Source organism: Lactuca serriola, chromosome 5, assembly GCF_051521515.1.
Source record: "Lactuca serriola cultivar US96UC23 chromosome 5, Lser_US96UC23_V15, whole genome shotgun sequence".
NCBI lineage: Eukaryota > Viridiplantae > Streptophyta > Magnoliopsida > Asterales > Asteraceae > Lactuca > Lactuca serriola.
The window spans coordinates 218,199,376-218,218,298 of NC_136412.1; the positions used below are offsets into that span (position 1 = coordinate 218,199,376).

The 18,923-nt window shown below is 33.6% G+C and overlaps 1 long non-coding RNA gene across 5 annotated transcripts; it reads right to left on the reverse strand.

Moving 5' to 3' along the window:
- Positions 1–573: 573 nt before the first annotated feature.
- Positions 574–10,325, reverse strand: LOC145053596 (uncharacterized). 5 transcript variants are annotated; one of them, XR_013684544.1, is made up of 5 exons: positions 9,633–10,325; positions 9,173–9,535; positions 8,336–9,073; positions 8,117–8,227; positions 574–1,336 (listed from the first exon to the last, which is right to left on the reverse strand). It is a non-coding gene; the product is annotated as an uncharacterized LOC145053596 (long non-coding RNA). The 5 variants fall into 5 exon arrangements; XR_013684543.1 differs by having other exon boundaries at positions 8,336–8,522; positions 8,820–9,535; XR_013684542.1 differs by having other exon boundaries at positions 8,336–9,293; positions 9,377–9,535; positions 9,633–10,324.
- Between the last annotated feature and the right edge of the window lie 8,598 nt (positions 10,326–18,923).

The window sequence follows — 18,923 nt, forward strand, 5'->3', positions numbered from 1 at the left end:
TATCGAACATGCGTGTTGCATTACGTGACTTGTAGTTGCACAAACCCTCTACCGAACTTACCCCATGTTATGTAAAATCACATCAAAAAACACAAATGTAATTTCTTTATTAGGTATTTTTGATTTCACATAATATATATAACAAAATTTTGTGTTGTAATCATATTTTAGTAATAATTAATATGCTAAATATTTAAATAACGTATCTTAATGGATATTTTGATAACTTGATGTATAAATTTCTTTGTAAAACAAATTTCAAGGATAAACACCTATTAAAAAAAAACCGACATCTGTACATTATTTTGTCAACCCATGTAGTGTTGTTTTAAAATCAATTCAAATAATAAACTAATAACTCTTTTACCATTTTGAGCAAACGTTACATAAATTGGTTAAAAGTTTACACGAGATAACATATAGAGCATAATAGATTAAATTATTAGAAATTAACTTTTCTAATTGAAAATTTAAAACCGCCCTCATTGTAAAAGCAACTTGTATTCCCCCTTTTAATAAGACACATAATAAAGGGAATATAAGCAATTTTAGAATCCCCATTAAGAAGTCCAATAAAACGCAACAAAGCAAAAGGATTTGAAACCTAATTAATCAAACCAAAATAATCCAAAGGATTCGCACACCCCAAAATAGTTTACCCTCACAAACCGATTCCATTGTCTTATGAAAAACAAAACTTTGGCTATATATCCAATCACAGAACCGGAATCTCCATACCCTCATCATTCCATCCATCCCAGAATGTCAACTCAACTTCTATGACGCCGGAATCTGAGGGAAATACTTCAAAAGCCACTCGTTTTGGAATCAAAAGCAGGTTCAGTGTCCCAACATCACTCGTAGTATGCTCCTTATGAAATAGTTTTTTCCCGAAAACGCCCTTCGTGTGGCATGTCTTGAGTAGCAACTAGCAACAATGTAGTCTTGTTTGGCTTTCCCATGGGTATTAATGTAATTTGACAGTTTAGTAGGGTACCAACCGTCTTTGATCATGTTTAACATGGCTTCAAACGTTAACAGTTTTTGAAAGGATGATTTGTGTTTGTCTTGGGGAAATTACAAGCGGAATTGCTATTCCGGAGTTTAAGGGCTGCAGAATCATATTCCATTCCGGCTTCTTTTTCCGACTTGAAAGCCCTGAGCCAAATGCACTCATTGTTGAAGTATATTGGGGCTTCCCTTGTTCTTATTTTATTGCAGGATGACTCCTTAGTGCGGACCTTGTTTTTGGAGCTTTGATGTTTCTTGGTTTTTGTTTGAATCCGGAGTTTCCATTATGATGCCGGTGGCATTTGAACTTGAACTCATTCTTTAACTGCAAATTTTGATAAAAGTTAATTAGATTACAAGAATATGAGAAAAAGAGCTAGGGGACGGATAAATTCAAGTTTTCCAACTAAAATACATTGTAAAAAGCATATATTAACTAAAGATAAAGGGCGTATTTGGCAGCGAACATTTGGGAGCTTTTAGCTTTCTAACAAAATGTTGATTTAAACAAAAAATTTTGTTTGGGAGCATAAGTTTTTAAACAAAAAGCTACTTCATGTAGCGTATAAGAAAGAGCTATTGAGCTTTTTTAATCAGTTTACATAATTACACTTAAAAATATATTTATATATTTATCTTTTTTTTTTAATAATTGTCCTTTTATGTAATTTTACATATTTCAAAAGTTTTCAACTATTTTTGTCGAACACTCATATAACAAATATAAGCTACAACTTCCAGCTAGTTTTGCCAAACACCCCCAAAGAGCATGTCATGCACCAGGGTCGGCCAATGTACACCATCAAAAGTTAAGCAACAATCCCAATAGGATTGTCATTTCTACAAGACACGAGTGTACTTGACTGATGTCAATGGGACAAAATTTTGTAACTTCTTGTCGCATAAAAAAAAGCGGAAAAAGGTGCAATAGGGAGTTACTATTGATCTCTCATCTATCCAAAAGACATGAATGTCCTCCTCATTCTCGCTATCAAGAATAACCCTACAAAGATTGTCCAATTCTGCCAAATCTTAATTCTTATCTCATGTAACATCAGAGGCTTTCCACATACATAGCCACATGGAAGACCAACACAAGATGTATCATAAAGAAGGAATGAGTTGAATGCAGAAATGGAACTTGATTAAAATTTATAAAAATCATGAATGAGACTGCAAAGATTTGGCTCAAATTGAAGACAAAGTTTTTTGTCCCACAATGATGGCAAACGGAAAAGTAGAGTGGTCTCCATGCCTATAAAAGGAGTTTGAGGCCTTGGTGTCAATGTCCCCAAGTGTGGGTTTAATTTGTGGGTGGTTTAATTAGTCTTTGTGATTATAATAATTGATCATGTGGTAGTTTTCTCTCAATGGAGACCTGTAGGTTTCATCCAGTTTAGGAGTTTTCCATGCATATTCTTGTGTTCAAATTTTGTCTATTATTTCTATTGGGAGGGTTCAGGGATCTTTGAGACCATTTTCACAACAGAGTTACATACAAACCCACATCTATTAATCCTTTGCCTTTTCTCATATGGTATACGTCTCATAGAAGGGGAACATTAAAAAATAAGAAGAAAAAAACAAAACCAAAATAGTCATGGCATTCTTATCCAAACTGTGTAGTTATGAAAATGTCAGGGTAGTGTGTAGTGTGTTCAGTATCAAGGTACAATTGCTGAGGGATTAGTTTTATACTATTAGTTGATGGTGATCTTTTATCATACTATTTACTTATTATTATTAATTAGTTTATGGATAGGGATTAAATATTAGGGTCAGTTTATAAACCTCAAGTGTATTTATAGGGGATTACAGTTAGAGATACAAGTATAAGTAGGTGATGCCTCTTTGTATATTAGCATGTTTAATACACCATATAAAACATAGTCGATATAAATCAAAAAGATGTAAAAAATATATATTCATCTGTTTTATCCTGCAAGATGAGGCACTTAATGTAGTGCTCTCTATGTGCCTATTAATACCAAGTTATTTATGGTACCTATTGTATGACTTGAGCTTCGGTTTGACCGATCAACACCACCTACAACACTGCATTATTGCTGCATGTTGCCCAATCCAACTAAGTCTCCATAAGAATAACCTCCTTTCATCAATTCAAGCATTAAGGTAGGCAAAACTCTTAAGGACCTTGCTTTGAAACATGGCATTCTCTTGGCTTCACAATACAAATGAGGAGCCTCCAATAAACAATCTAGATCAAGGCACACATCTTCAAAATATTCTTGAAGGTCGCCATAAGTGAGTCTTATTAATTGCTTTCTCTTTTGTCCTTGTTACTTTCCCTTTTGCCTAGATCTTTATAGTCTAGTTTCGACTATGCATCCTAAACTACTAAAAATATCATGAAGCTTTGACCAATACAAGAAAGACTCGTACAATACATATTTCTTGGCATATGCTTTGTATGTACCAAACAAGTGTTTCCATGGTGGTTGTATGTCAAATCTAGACTAAAAACCCCAATTTGAGACACTATACATCTAAACAGAAGGGTATCCAATAAGAATAGATAACTATGTAGATCAATTGTATATATATATCATCGTTCTAGAGTTGGCAGGCGGCCAACATCTTTAATAGAAAAAGACAAGGAAAGATTCCTCACAAGCGATTTGGAAGATCCAGCAATAACGATGTCATCTACATAAACTAACATATAGACAGCGTTCTTGCCATGATGAAACACAAACAACGAAGTGTCAGCCTTAGATGAACGGAAACCAAGATGATACATTTTTTCACTCAAGCGAAGCGAGAGAACCATGCACGGACTGACTGTTTGAGCCCATAGATAGCCTTCCGAAGTTTGCACGCATAATGAGGATGTCGAGAGTCTTCCAAGCCGCAGGGGGGGGGGGGGGGGGGTGTTTCATATAAACTTCCTCATTTAAGAACCCATGTTGGATCTTCTTGGTTTCCGTTCATCTAAGGCTGACACTTCCTTGTTTGTGTTTCATCATGACAAGCACACTGTTTACATGTTAGTTTATGTAGATGGCATTGTTATTGTTGAATCTTCCAAATCGCTTGTGGATCAGCTTGTGAGGAATCTTTCCTTGTCTTTTCCTATTAAAGATCTTGGTCGCTTCCATTATTTTCTTGGGATTGAATTCGCTCACAATTCAGGGGGAATTACATTATTTCAATACAAGTATGCGTCTGATCTCATTCATTGAGCTCACATGGAGAATTATAAGAGTGTATCAACCCCCATGTCTGTCACAGATAAACTTGCAAAGGATTGTGGTAAAGTTCTAAGTGATGATGATGCTTTTAAGTATAGGAGCATGGTTGGAGGTTTACAATATCTTACCTTAACACAATCTGATATTTTGTTTGCAGTCAACAAGGTCTGTCAGTATCTCTCCAAACCTAATGATGTGCATTTAGAGGCGGTAAAACGTATACTTAGGTATATAAAAGGCACAATCAACATTGGACTTGATATTCGGAAGTCTAATTCTACAGTACTTAGTGTCTTTACAGATGCAGATTGGGTTGGTTGCTTAGATTATCGCAGGTCCACCGGAGGCTTTGCTGTGTTCTTAGGGCCAAATTTGATCTCATGGAGTTCTCATAAGCAACCTACAGTATCTCGTTCAAGTACAGAGGCAGAATACAAGGCGTTGGCTAATGGTACTGCTGAAGTAATATAGGTGCAATCATTACTCAGAGGAACTTGGAGTGTGCCAACCAAGAACACCAGTTTTGTGGTGTGATAATCTAGGTGCCGCCTATCTAACAGCGAATCTTGTGTTTCATGCAAGAACAAAACACATTGAAGTTGATTTTCACTTTGTTAGAGAAAAGGTGGCAAGGGGGCTCTTGATGTTCAGTTTATTTCTATTAACGATCAACTAGCCGATGGATTTACCAAACCAGTTACGCGTGACATGCTGGATCGGATGAAGTACAGTCTTGGGAATGTGATGGTTAAGATTGAGGGGGAATGTAAACAGAAGGATATCCGATAAGAATAGATAACTATTTAGATAAATTGTATTTATCTTCTATCTGTTGTACAGCTTACAGATCCAATATTTTAGGATCTCAATTGTAATCGTTTTTATATATATATATATATATATATATATATATATATATATATATATATATATATATATATCATTGTTATCCGGTTGGAGACTTTAAGCCAAATACTCTGTCTTTTAACTATATATGCCTTCATAATAATATTGATCTCCAAATTCAGTTAAGGTTGTATTGTGCTATTATAAGACAAAGGAGACTCTTTGATGAATGATTTAGCTAAAACATAGATACATGTTTGCTTTATCGTGGGAAAATTCTATCTAATTAACAAGAACTTACCATACCAATAATCTCTTGTTATGTTTGATTTATTTATCATTCCTCATTCCTTAAAAAAAAGGATCTAAAAAACAACAATAGTCCTTTAACAAAAAGTAGCAGTTAGTCAAAGAAATAAAATAAAAATTATAAAATAGGCGAACCACGATCAAGATAAAGAGCATTGAGAGGTGAAACCCAAAACATGATAAACATCACTTTTCCTATTCAAGGTTAACTCCACTCATAAATTTTATCCACTACTTCCTCATTAGTTGGCCTCTACGTCTCTTAATGCCCTCTCTTTTGTTGAAATCTCTTCTTGTAGCTAATATCCACAAATGTTTATTTTAGTTATGATCCAATGATCTTAGAATCATCTTCTTTTCAATAGAACCTACTCAGATTCTTGTGTATACCATTGATTAAGATGATATGTTCAAGAAAGGAAGAACTATTTCAAACTTTTGAAGTCAAAATGTTGTCCCATATCAATTGTTAGATTATTGGGCTATTTATTAGTTATGTTGTGGGTTGCTAATATCTTCCAACGGTGGTTTCGTATTTTTGGAGCACATATTCACCAAACAAATTTGGATTTAGGTTGTTACAAATGGTGTCAAACATGACAACCTTTTCATGTAGAGTGAGTTGGACTCATGCATGGTGGCGATTTTGGAATTTTGAAGGAACTTAAATGAGGAGTATGTAACATCCCACAATCTTGATTGGGCATTATTAAACTCCTAAACATTGAGAGTGTACTACTAATAACTTTCAGAATAACTATACATTTATTTGATGCATTAACGCATGAACAATGAGATAACCCTTTTTGTAATTTGTTTAGCTGTAACATACATATATGTAAGTTCACCCCATATAGCTTATTAGGTAGGTGACAATAAGGATGACAAAGAGTAACATATGTAACTTTCAGGTAAGTCCCAGTTACCTAGATAAATTTGAGCATCAAGAATAAAGAAATAATTGACTATTTAATCATGTAAAATGACTACAAGAAGACTTCTTTTTAGGTAGATTTACATTAACAATCATGCCTGACACCAAACCCTAATACCAGTACTACTCTAAATACTCCTACTACTAGCACTCTAGCAGGCTGCAAATAATATGCCTCTGAATGAAGTTAACATCTAAATGAAAAGCACAAAGTTTTTGTCAAACTTCATGGACAACATATATAACAAAGAACCCAGGATAATTAGAATGAATACCAAAAGACTAATCAAGACTGTATAGCAGTTCACTTGCTGTCTAATCAAAACGATCAGATACCTCAGGTATAAGAAAGTTTTAACAATTTGCATAGATATTAGGGAGATGTTTATGTAATCTGGAAATATTGTAGAAAAAGTTGCAGGTTTCTATTTACTTAATTGGGGAATAATTAAGACACGACCAACAAAGGAAGAAGGAAGAATGATGAGAAAGAGATCATAAACTGATAAACATTTTGGAATTGTAAGAATCCCATCCCTAATTAAACTCTTGGATGGATGACATTCAGGTGCATTAATTTCTTTCTTTGGTTCAAGATATGAAAGAAATTGGGATACTTTTATATAGGTTCATTATTTTCATTAGAACTGATTAAGTTATTGATTTATATTTTTGTTTACTTAAATTTTCACTACTGTATTCACGCTTGTTCCTTTTTTTTTTTTTTTTAATTTTGTGGTTTTGAAGATTCATACAAGGAGGAATATGCTGGATTCCAAGATATTGCAATATTGTCTGCTGAATGATCCACTTACAATCCCAGACCACTTAAAAGATTGTAGAATAATAACTAATTGGCTGGATTTTGAGACCAAAATCCTAGACATTAACTTCTGCTTTTAGTATTTGTAATCAAGTTTAATCTAGTTATCACAATTTACTTGGATATTTGCAAAATTTGTATTTGATTTTGAAGTAGGAAATTTGTCATTCTTGGCAATTTTAAGTACAATACATTATCCAGTTTACATTCTTAGTGTATGTTATGTCCCCACATGATTGCCCTAACAATAAGAAGGTGAAAATCCATAGTTGAAGTCTCAAACTCTCAATTCCAGTGTAGGCATAACCTTCCTTCATCATGTTGGCCGTGGGACCCACCCAAGGTGACCTATTACCTCTTTTTCCTTGGCTATGTTTCATGCCAAGTGATAAACCTAGAACACTCATTCCTTTCCTAAGATATTTATCTCAAACTACATCTCCTGATGCCCTCAACATTTGCCTCTAAAACTATCATTCCTATTAACCATAGTTATTGCTTGCATGAAATCATCCTGTCAAACCCATTGTAAACAAAATTAGTTTCCTCCAAAGGGGATCTTGAGTGGATTTTGTGTCTTTTCATCATACCACACATTATAAGACTTAATCCACATACAAAATATTGAATCTTTAATGAGAAACGCTTTCTCAAATGCTAATGTTCAGATATAGTGCAAAACAAATATATTAGCATGTGAAGATGGCACCAGGGATTGGCCTTTTGAGAAATAAAAAAATTGAAGTGGTAAAGTATATTGGATTTAGTGGCAACTTGCATCCCAACACTTTATGAGGTGGGAAGATAATAATGTTCCACTAAAGAAAAAATAAGTGATCCTCAACAACTATAGGTTCCTCCACTTGATGTAAAGAAGCATGGATATATCTATATATCTCAAACAATATCATAGAAATCACCAACTAAATAGCCTTAAGAATTATTATAAAAAAAATAATAATAATGAAGAAGAATACAAACCTAGCAACTTGGTAATCAAGATTTCACCAGAAGAAAGAGCTGTGTCTTGCCCCCAAAACACCAAGCAGCTAGCCATATCCTTGGTAAGAACTTGTATTGTATGCTTAAACCCTAAATTTCTCCAGGAAATCAAATAGCTTGGTAAAGGTAATAAATGATTTCAAGAACCCTAAATGAACTAATTAAGGTTAACACATATATATATGATTATATTCTAACCTTCCTGAAAATTTGTCTTTGATTTGGTGTCTCCTTATAATATAGAAAGCCAAAGACTTTCCAAGATTTGATTGCATGCATCCTTCGCCATCTCAATCGTTCTTCCACTCCAGAAAAAGGATCCGGGTCATGTGATGTTTCCCATTTTGAAAATCTTTTTTTTTTACAAAAGCTTCATATGATATACCTACACATACAACACACAGTATGTTACAAATAGTTGCTACTGTATACAAAGAAACCCTTGTTCTGATACCATGCTTAAATCAGCCCATCTCTTTCTAAAAGTACCTGTCTTTTCTATCAGACTATCGAAATTTAAACACACCCAGATGGATTTTGGAGTTCAAATCAGTAAGAAACGTCGAAAAGATGGAAAAAAGGTAGATTTGGGAGAAACCATATAGAACGTTTTCAACTTCTTTGAAAGAAAAATAAAGAAAACGGTTAAACTGCAGTTACGAAAAGAACGGTATGTACGTACCTTGTTAATGATATCAAGAAAAAACCCTCTTCTTGCTCTTCATCAAGAACAAGTACAGGATTCAAACTCCAAAGTTGAATATTATAATAATAAAAGTAAATACATAGATAAAAGGGAGAGAACACATTAAATAAATCAATCATCATAAATAGTACAAAAAATAACAAGAAGGTACACACAATACACATCTAGTCTCTACCTGCTGTTCCAAAGGTCGTCTTCTTCATTCTTAAAATCTGAATCTGGTCAAGCTACTATTGTAATAGACAGATCAAGAGTATGAAAAGGTCAAAAAAAAATAAAAAGAAGTAGAGAGAGAAGGAGACATAGAGATAAGGTGTATGTATAATCACTTAATCAGTCATCAGAAGTTGCAGCTTTTTCTTGAATACAGTGGTGGTGAGTAGCAAGTGGACGGTAGATGATAGTGTCGGCATCGACAGGTCTGTCCAGGTGTCACTCTATAGCTTCTCCCTTATCCAATGAAACGCGTTAGAAGACACAAAGTATGAATATAAAAACACATAAAATACGAGAAAAAAGGTGATGTAGGTTACTGTAATAGTTGTTACACAGGTGTTGAGAGAGGAGCTGACAGCAAGAGAAGTGAGCACACGCATAGAAACAAGTGTATACCTCTCTATACAATTGCTTGCATATGCTCACTCTCTTCTGTCAGCTTTCTTTCTTTTTAATGTCTTCCAGACACTTCTATCCTGTGATGAATAATAAGATAAAATATTTAGATCTTATAAAAGTCTCGTAATATATGTACATGTCCAGCCAAAAAAAAAAAAAAAGAAAGAAAAATACCCATCTCTCATATATATTTGTAGAACAGTAGAAAATCTTTGGTATTTGATAATCATTGCTTGGACTCGAAGCCAAATCAAATTAGTGTTCGAGTTGACTTTTATATAAGAAAAAGAAAGCCAGAACATAAAAGTGGTTGGATCTCTTCTTGAAGATGAAGATGAATCATGAACCAACCATCAGTTTGATTACAACAAGTTCACTTTTTGAGTTTTGAGTTGTTTCTAATCTCATCTCATCGTCATCGTATAATCATTTCATGATACATGTGGTGGGGATGGGAGTAAAAGAGGGAGACAAGACTTAGTAAACACCGTGTGGGTCTCTTACACACTTTCTTTAACTCCATCTTACTAACGTGAGCAAATTAAATAGCTACGCCAAGATTTTTTAATTGAAGTGATTGGGGAAATGGGATCTCGTTGTCGAGATGGGATTGGTGGCTTAAGGTGAATGGAGAAGAATAATAATAACAATGGCTTACGTAATTTCTCGAACTGGGGATTAATTTGATGGTGGAGTTTTGCGAAAATGACAATAAGGGAATCCGGCTACTGTAGGCCGTAAGATCGATAAGATTGGGATCTAGGGGGGCCCGACGCTATGCTGTCGCCGGGAAGTTCGACTTCCGTAAGCCAAGGACTTTGCATACTTCGAGGAAGACCGCATTTGCTTTTACAAAAACTAATACATGTTTGGATTTTACTAAAACTAATTATACATCACATTATTAATCGGTTTGCATTTGCATGTTTAAATAAAGAAAATTTTTGATGACATACGATTCCTAAATATAGTATTTTAGTTCTTCTCTTTTGTTCATGTTTAATGTCACATTCACACACCTACCTATTATATATATATATATATATATATATATATATATATATATATATATATATATATATATATATATATATATATATATAGGAGTAGATCAAATGAGAACGCCTAAAAGGTTGAGAACGCGAGAACATATCTGGACTATCTAAATACTAAGATCTATGGTTACTATTAAATGGGGGATTTATGAAAAATTCTAAAAGTACTGGCATTTAAGTGTAACATTTGAATGGTCAGAAGGGCATAATAGGAATTGCAATTTTACCTGATTCCTATAATTTCTCACCCTCACCTCTTACCTTTCTTATTCTCGTATCTATATCCTCTCTCTCTAGGGTTTCATAAGATGCATCTACTGTGACAACCATAGCCGACCTTCCCTTGGTCTAAACAACATAAGAGGATTTCAGAGAAAGAGAAAGAGAGATCGAGAATGAAAAAATGTCCGTTGATTTAGGTTGTTAGTGGCGAATAACACAGTAGGATTCAAAGAGATATTGAGAAGGGGAAGTAAAATTTCGTTTGTGTTCCCCCATTTGTGCGCTGCTGATGACGACGATTTAGCCACAAGGGTCGCCGGAGAATCGACGCCCTTCCTGTCGCCCTATTGCTGTCGTCGCTGGTGAGCCTTCACACTCTCTGTCCCTTTGACTTCCACCATCGCCAATTCCATCGAAGGCCAAGAGACCGCCTCGATTTCTCGTAAGCCCCAGGACTTGCAATCACGATTCAGGGCTTGAAGAATGACTGCAAAAATCACGATTGGTAATCGCAATCCGGGGCATTTTTGGTACTTTTCTTTTTCTAAACATGTCTGGTCCTACTGTGTTATTCGCCACTAACAATATCTCTTTGAATCCTACCAAGTCTGAACCCGAACACAGAGAGGTTGAACATTGAAGATAGAAAAGGGGTTTTTACTTTTTACGATTTGTTGTTAATCGATTATCGAAGTAGAATAAGCGGCTCTGGAACTGCAGATTTCTTCTACAAAGAAGCTCAGCGACTTGGTTATGTTGCTCGCTCGGCCTTCAAGGTAATATACTAGTTAGGTTTCATTTTTTCACAATTTGAAGATTAAAACTGGTATATTATATTTATATTCGGATGAACTTTAATTTAACCAAAATATGATATGAGTATCACCATTACAATTTCATTAGTTTTCGTTTAATTATGGTTGGAACTTGGAAGTGCAGCTACTCCAGATTCAGAAACAGTACAAATTGATAACACCTGGTTCCTCTGTTGTTGACCTAGGTTGTGCTCCTGGTGCTTGGCTTCAGGTCTCCTTCTTTTGATCTTTATGATGGCTTTATTGGTTGGTTGGATCAGAATTATATGGCGAAAGAGGGAAGTATTAATTGTATAAGGCGAGATCGATATGGGGATTTTTTGACTGAAGGGTATTTTGGGAATAAGGTTAAGAATTCTATGGCGGTGGTTGTGGGTTGGTTCTTGTTGACTCAGATTAGCCGACATAGATTCAAGAAGATGGGTGGGTTCACAAGGATTAAAGATTTTTTTAACTGTACAGGGAGGAAAAAGAGCGAGGGCATTTTTGGAATATATAAGTTTTTTTTGATGAATTCTACGCCTGGTTTGATATGCGAGGTGATAGGATTGAAGAATTTCTTATGTGGCAGGCTTTAAATGAAATTCTTTTTTATTATTTTGTCAATTATTGGAAGCAGGGGCTTTGTGGTCATTCTACTATGAATTTATTCATGTGTATTCATTTATGAATAACCTTGTAGTTATGTGTGAATGGTTGTATTCATTTATGAATAGCACGTGTATTCATTTATGATAGAATGTGTATTAATTTATAAATAACAGTGTATTCATTTGTGAATTGCAATGTATTCGTGTGTGAATGATTGTATTTATTTATGGATAGTAGTGTATTAATGTGAATGGGTGTATTTATTTATGATTAGAGGTATTCATTTTATGAAAAAATGATAATTTTTACACTATTTTTTATTTTCAATTTATGAAAGATGCATTGAATTATTTGTAATTTGATGTGTTTTCATTTATGATTGAAAGTGTATTGAGTTGCGATTTGATTTCTATTCATTTTTTTTGAAAAACAAAAACGTGAAATGGTAGAAAATAATATTTTTTTAAGATTTTCTTTCCAGATTTAAAATAAAAGAAAATATTAATTTTTTTAGATAATTTTTTTGAAACGGTCATAAATAATTTTTGTAAAAAATCATAAAAAAAAATATTTATATATATTTCGTTAACTAAAAGGAAATATTAATTTTGTTAGGTAATTAAAATCATTATCCCTAGATTTTAGGAAATCATTAATTAATATTTATATAAAGTTACTAATATACCCTTATAAAATGATTGGTCCAGAACTGTTCTCGCGTTGTCAACCTTTTAGGCGTTCTCATTTGATCCTCTCCCTATATATATATATATATATATATATATATATATATATATATATATATATATATATATATATATATATATATATATATATATATATATATATATATATATGGGAAGGCTCATGCAAAAATACATCTAATTTGTGAAAATGCAAAGAACCAATAATAAATTAACACGTCATTCTTAATATAATTTAACTATAAAAGATTATAATTATGATAAAAGGTTATATAAGTAATTTACATAACTAAACTTCCATAAACGGTTTTGTTTAAAACCAAATCATTCTAATTTGAAACCACCTACTCACAAGACAACCGCCAACATCTTTTCTTTTTGTTAAATTGTACAATTATCTGGACAAGGCTTAGTGAAGATATAAAGGAGAACCAAAAAGCCAGTAAACAATAAAATAGTTAAAACTAGACTATTATTTAATATTATCACCCTTCATCCCTCTTTCATAACATCATTCATCTTTCATAATATCACTCAGTTCCATTTTTATAAGATATTAATATTCCGTCAATGTAATAGCCATAATTAATCACCATATTAAGGATCACATGTCATTAACTAATTCATATTTATTACGAGATGTACAAGAAATATTAAGATAAAAAGTATGAAATTGTTGTGTAGAGTCTTATAAATGATCAAATTGTCGTTTGAATTTTAATATTAATAATAGCGACGCAAACTTGGTAAACAAATAGAATGCAGTAAGAACATATTGTCTGAATGTTAAATCATTATGTAAAAAAAAAAAAAAAAAAAAAAAAAAAAAAAAAAACAAATAAAATGTACAGTCACGCTATTACTAGTTGATATAAAAATCCAAGTGTTTACAACACCATAACTAAAATTCTCAACTTGTTGTCGTTCTAAAATAATCTCAACTTTTGACGATTGAAATTCAATACCTCTACATTTGGTGAGAATTTTTTTTTGCCCAAAAGTAAAGGTACAATAGACCAAGTCTTATTCATATCCATGTCATTTACTTAGAATTCATAGCTTCTCACCATTATTCAAATTGTGCAGCTTGATTATAACTTTTGATATATATATATATATATATATATATATATATATATATATATATATATATATATAGAGAGAGAGAGAGAGAGAGAGAGAGAAAGGGAAAGGTGGGTTCAATTGAGAAAATAAAAAAGGTTGAGAATGGGGAATCATTCTTAGTTACTCATTTAATCTAAGCATAAAAAGACACGGTGGCAAACTTGTAAATATGATATAATAGCCTTCAATCACAAATACGTAAGTATAGAGAATTAGATAACAGTTGAAATTCATTCTAATCGATCGTTATCATCCAAATTTCTCCTCCAACCTTCAACAATCATCCAGATTTCTTCAATTAAATCATCGATCAACGTCATCATATATTAATCAATCATCGATCTTCGTTAATAACACATTTATTAACACCATTCAACAATTGACAACAAAAATTTATTTTTTACTCTTTCAATCCAACCTTCAATTATGTTTGAATACGAGCATATCTTCAACATCTATGATTAATTATACTTCCAGCATCATTAGATCAACATCATTAATAATCAACAAAAAAATTCAATTCTGTAACACCCGAAATCAGAAAGGTCAAGAAAGGAAAGGAAAACCATAAGTTAAAGAGGGTCGACTCGTCGAGTCCAGGGAGGAACTCGGCGAGTCGGAGCGGGATCCGGGTGTAAAGTAAGTGACCGACTCGGCGAGTTGGCAAGTGGACTCGGCGAGTCTGGTCTGGGTTGGGAAACCCTAATTCCGGGATTTGGTACTCTATTTAAGCATCTTATTCTCTTCCCTAGGGCTCATTTGCGGCCCCTATAGTCCAAAATCCCAAACCCTAGCCACCATAACCGTTTTTGGAGCAAGATCTACCCTTGGTGAAGTAATTTGGAGCTTGGAAGAGAAGAGATTCATAGTGGTGCAAGAGGAGGCCTTGGATCCAGAGTTGGTGGAACTTTTTAGAGCATTTGGAGGTAACGAATCGTTATCCTTGGCTTTCTCCTTTCTAGATCCATCTTTCATGGAGTTTTAGGGTATCTTTGAGAGTATGTGATGAGAAGTGGGTGCACAAGTTAGATCTGGAGTTGAAACTCCAGATTTAAGCTCTATTTGGACCAAAAGATGCAGAAAGCCATGTTAGTTGCTATGCAAAAACCATTCCCCATGAGTTAAGTTCCTTTCTAGCTTGGTTTTGGTATTATGAGACAAGAAGCACGTAAAGGTAGCAACTTTATGTTGCTAATGGACTATAGGAACCCAGATTTATTGTTTGGAGCAAAGGAGTAGCTATGTGACTCGAGATCATGAGAATACACGAAAGGACTCGGCAAGTCTGGGAGATGACTCGGCGAGTCGGGCTAGATACCAGACTTAAATCGCGTAGCAACTCGGTGAGTCACATGGGTGGACTCTGCGAGTTGGATGAAGATAGGCAGGAACTCGACGAGTTGGAAAAACAACTCGGTGAGTCTGTTGAAGATTGCCTTGGACTTGGCGAGCCTGTTCTTGGACTCAGCGAGTCAAGTCGCGAAACCCCAAACCCTTCTAGTTAAGACTCGGATCAGTAAGTTGAGTGAAGACTCAATGAGTTGGTCAGGACCGAACTCGAAAATCAGTAGACTTGGCGAGTCATGGTCTGACTCGGCGAGTCGAGTCGCGAATGAAAGGGGTTTCTGAGCTTGTGAACTCAGCAAGTCAGTAGGCTAACTCGGCGAGTAGGGTCAACCTGGAAGGTTGAATGTGACCAGGACTTTGACTTTGACCAGAGTTGACTTAGTTGACTTTTGGAGGACTGTCGGACTAAGTGTCATATTGATATTGGTAGCTCGGAGAGCTAGAGGAGCAATGGCTCAGAGGGTTGTCGGTTAGCAGCCAGAGGGTTATCAGCAGAGCTTAGCAGTTCAGGCAAGTTTCCTTCCAGTAGGAACGGGTCTAAGGCCACAATGCTGACCCGTCTAGCTAGCAGTAGTTTCTGGACTTCGGTCCGATGCAGTAGTTAGTATGTTGATGCCTTCATGGCTCAGACAAGATTTATGTGTTATGTGTTCCGGGCTACGGCCCGATGCAGTATCAAGTTTATGTGTTCATGCTAGTGGATATGTTTATGCTATGCTATGTTCAGTCAGTTTTCAGACTTCGGTACGATGCAGGGGCAAAGCCCCAGTTAGTTTCCGGACTTCGGTTCGATGCAGGGGACAAGGTCCCAGTTAGTTTCCGGACTTCGGTCCGATGCAGGGGGCAAGGCCCCAGTTAGTCCGGACTTCGGTCCGATGCAGGGGACAAGGTCCCAGTCAGTTTCCGGACTATAGTCCGATGCAGGGGGCAAGGCCCCAGTTAGTCTAGACCTCGGTCCGATGCAGTGGGCAAGACCCAGTATGTGCTTTATATGTTTGTATGGTATGTGGTAGTTTGGGGGAGCTCACTAAGCTTTGTGCTTACGGTTTTCAATTTTTGGTTTCAGGTACTCAGTTTTCAAAAGAGGAGCTCGGAGAGGTTGCAGTGCACACACCATAGTCAGTTAGCCTGGGAATGTTTTACTCTGATAATAAGATTATGTTTGAAATTGATACTCGAAAACTATGTTATGACTTATGATACGGTTTTTATAAATATGGTTTTAGTAATGTTTTAAAAGAAATTTTTAGTCGTGATTTTGGGTCTTTACAAATTCGTATCATTCATTCAACATCGATCATCAAATAAAACATCGAAATTAAGGTTAGAAAAAGATCAAATCATATTTTGTTTGAAAATTTTCATATATTTCTCTACTAATCTACTATTTTGTAAGATTTAAATAGTCAAAGTGTCATATTTATCACATTTTTAAAAAAATTAACTTGTATGCACTCCAACTGTTTGATCAAATGCATAAACTAAATTACCACGTTATATTCATATATGAATATGTTTTCTCACCTGAATCAATATGTGATTATTAAAACACAAAAAAAATATGCAAGTTTGTATGTTATTCATATGTGAATAACATATAAAAATTATATATATATATATATATATATATATATATATATATATATATATATATATATATATATATATATATATATTTCTGAAAACACCTTGTAATATTCATATATGAATATACTGTGCAATATTCACATGTGAATATATCAACTATTATTCATAAGTGAATATACGATATAATATTCACAAGTGAATATACTATGTACTATTCTCATACGATATACCATGTAATACTATATGCAAGTCTGTATGTTATTCATATGTTAATAACATATAAAAATTATATATATTTCTGAAAACACCCTGTAATATTCATATATAAATATACTGTACAATATTCACATATGAATATACCAACTATTATTCATAAGTGAATATACGATCTAATATTCACAAGTGAATATACTATGTACTATTCTCATGTAATATACCATGTAATACTATACAATATTCACATATGAAAATATCATCTAATATTTATAAGTGAATATACCATCTAACATTCACAAGTGAATATACTATGTAATATTCTCATGTGAATGCATCGTCTAATATTTAAATATGAATATACTATGTTTAGTATATGCTATATTCATATATGAATGATACTTACATTGTAAAAAAATTTAATCATAGTTTTTATTCATAAGTGAATAACGAATATACTATAGTAAAAACTTGATTCATTTTTATTCACTTATGAATAACGATGGCTGAAAATATAAAAAAAAAATATCTTAAAACTATATCAATATGGATGTCTATTTGTAGAGAATAAAAAATCATGAATTTTGGTATATTTAAAATCAATTTTCGATAAAAATAGCTTCTTAAAAATTAAAAAAAAAATGAAAAAACTATATTTTTGTATATATTAAGGTAATGCTTAGCATAGTTTAAGGAAACATGTTTTGTTGGAAAACACATGTGCATTCCTTTCCCATTTCTGCCGGTACGTTGGAGGCTTTTGCGGCAAAAATAAATAATTGGCTGAGAATGATTCCCTCATTCTCAACCTTTTTTTTCTTAATTGAACCCTCCTCTCTCTCTCTCTCTCTCTATATATATATATATATATATATATATATATATATATATATATATATATATATATATATATCCAACAAAGTATTTAAATTCTCAACTTATTTGTTAAAACATACCTTTCCAAAACATTTGATACTTCTAGCTTATAGGTCATTTATGTATGGTCTTGTTACAAAATGTTTGGCAATAGGGATGATATCATAAGGGCATTAGAGGCGACATCTAGTTGGATATGTTGGATGTCACTTGTAATGGCATCGTATCCCCTAACGTCGCCTAACGATATCACAACAAATAATGTTGCCCTTAACACTTCATCGTTCATACTATCTTAGAAAAAATACTTTTTCTTTTCTCTTTCTGTAATTTCTTACAACCCTAAGAGTACTCTTCTCTCTATCGGTGACAAAACCACCATTTCTCCATTGTCGTCGATGAATACCACCAATTCCTTATATTTGCTCTTATTTGTTGTCGGTAACCACCAAGATCACCGATTTTTTAGGTCAAAAAGTCGCACAACCACCAGCCATATCCTTTTTGTTATTGATTTGTAGAACTTTTGTATATAATGTGTTTAGATTATTATAAATTTGTGAAATGTATTTTTAGATGTGTTTTGATTGGTTGGAATTTATGAAATATATGTTTCGATATTCTTAGATCAATAGAAATGTATGATTCGATGTTCTTCGATTAGTATAAATCTATTAAATTGTGCATTTGGATATGTTTAGATTAGTAGAAATGTATATTTGATTTTGTTTAGATACTTAGTAGATATTTATGAAATGTATGTTTGGATATGATTAGATTAGTAGAAATGTATGTTTGGATGCATTCAGATTAGTAGAAATTTATGAAATGTAGGTTTGGTTGGATATGCTTAGATTAGTAGAAACCTTTCTTTGGATGTGTTTATGTAACGATCATCTTCCGAGGTATAATTTATTTAGATTCCCAAGT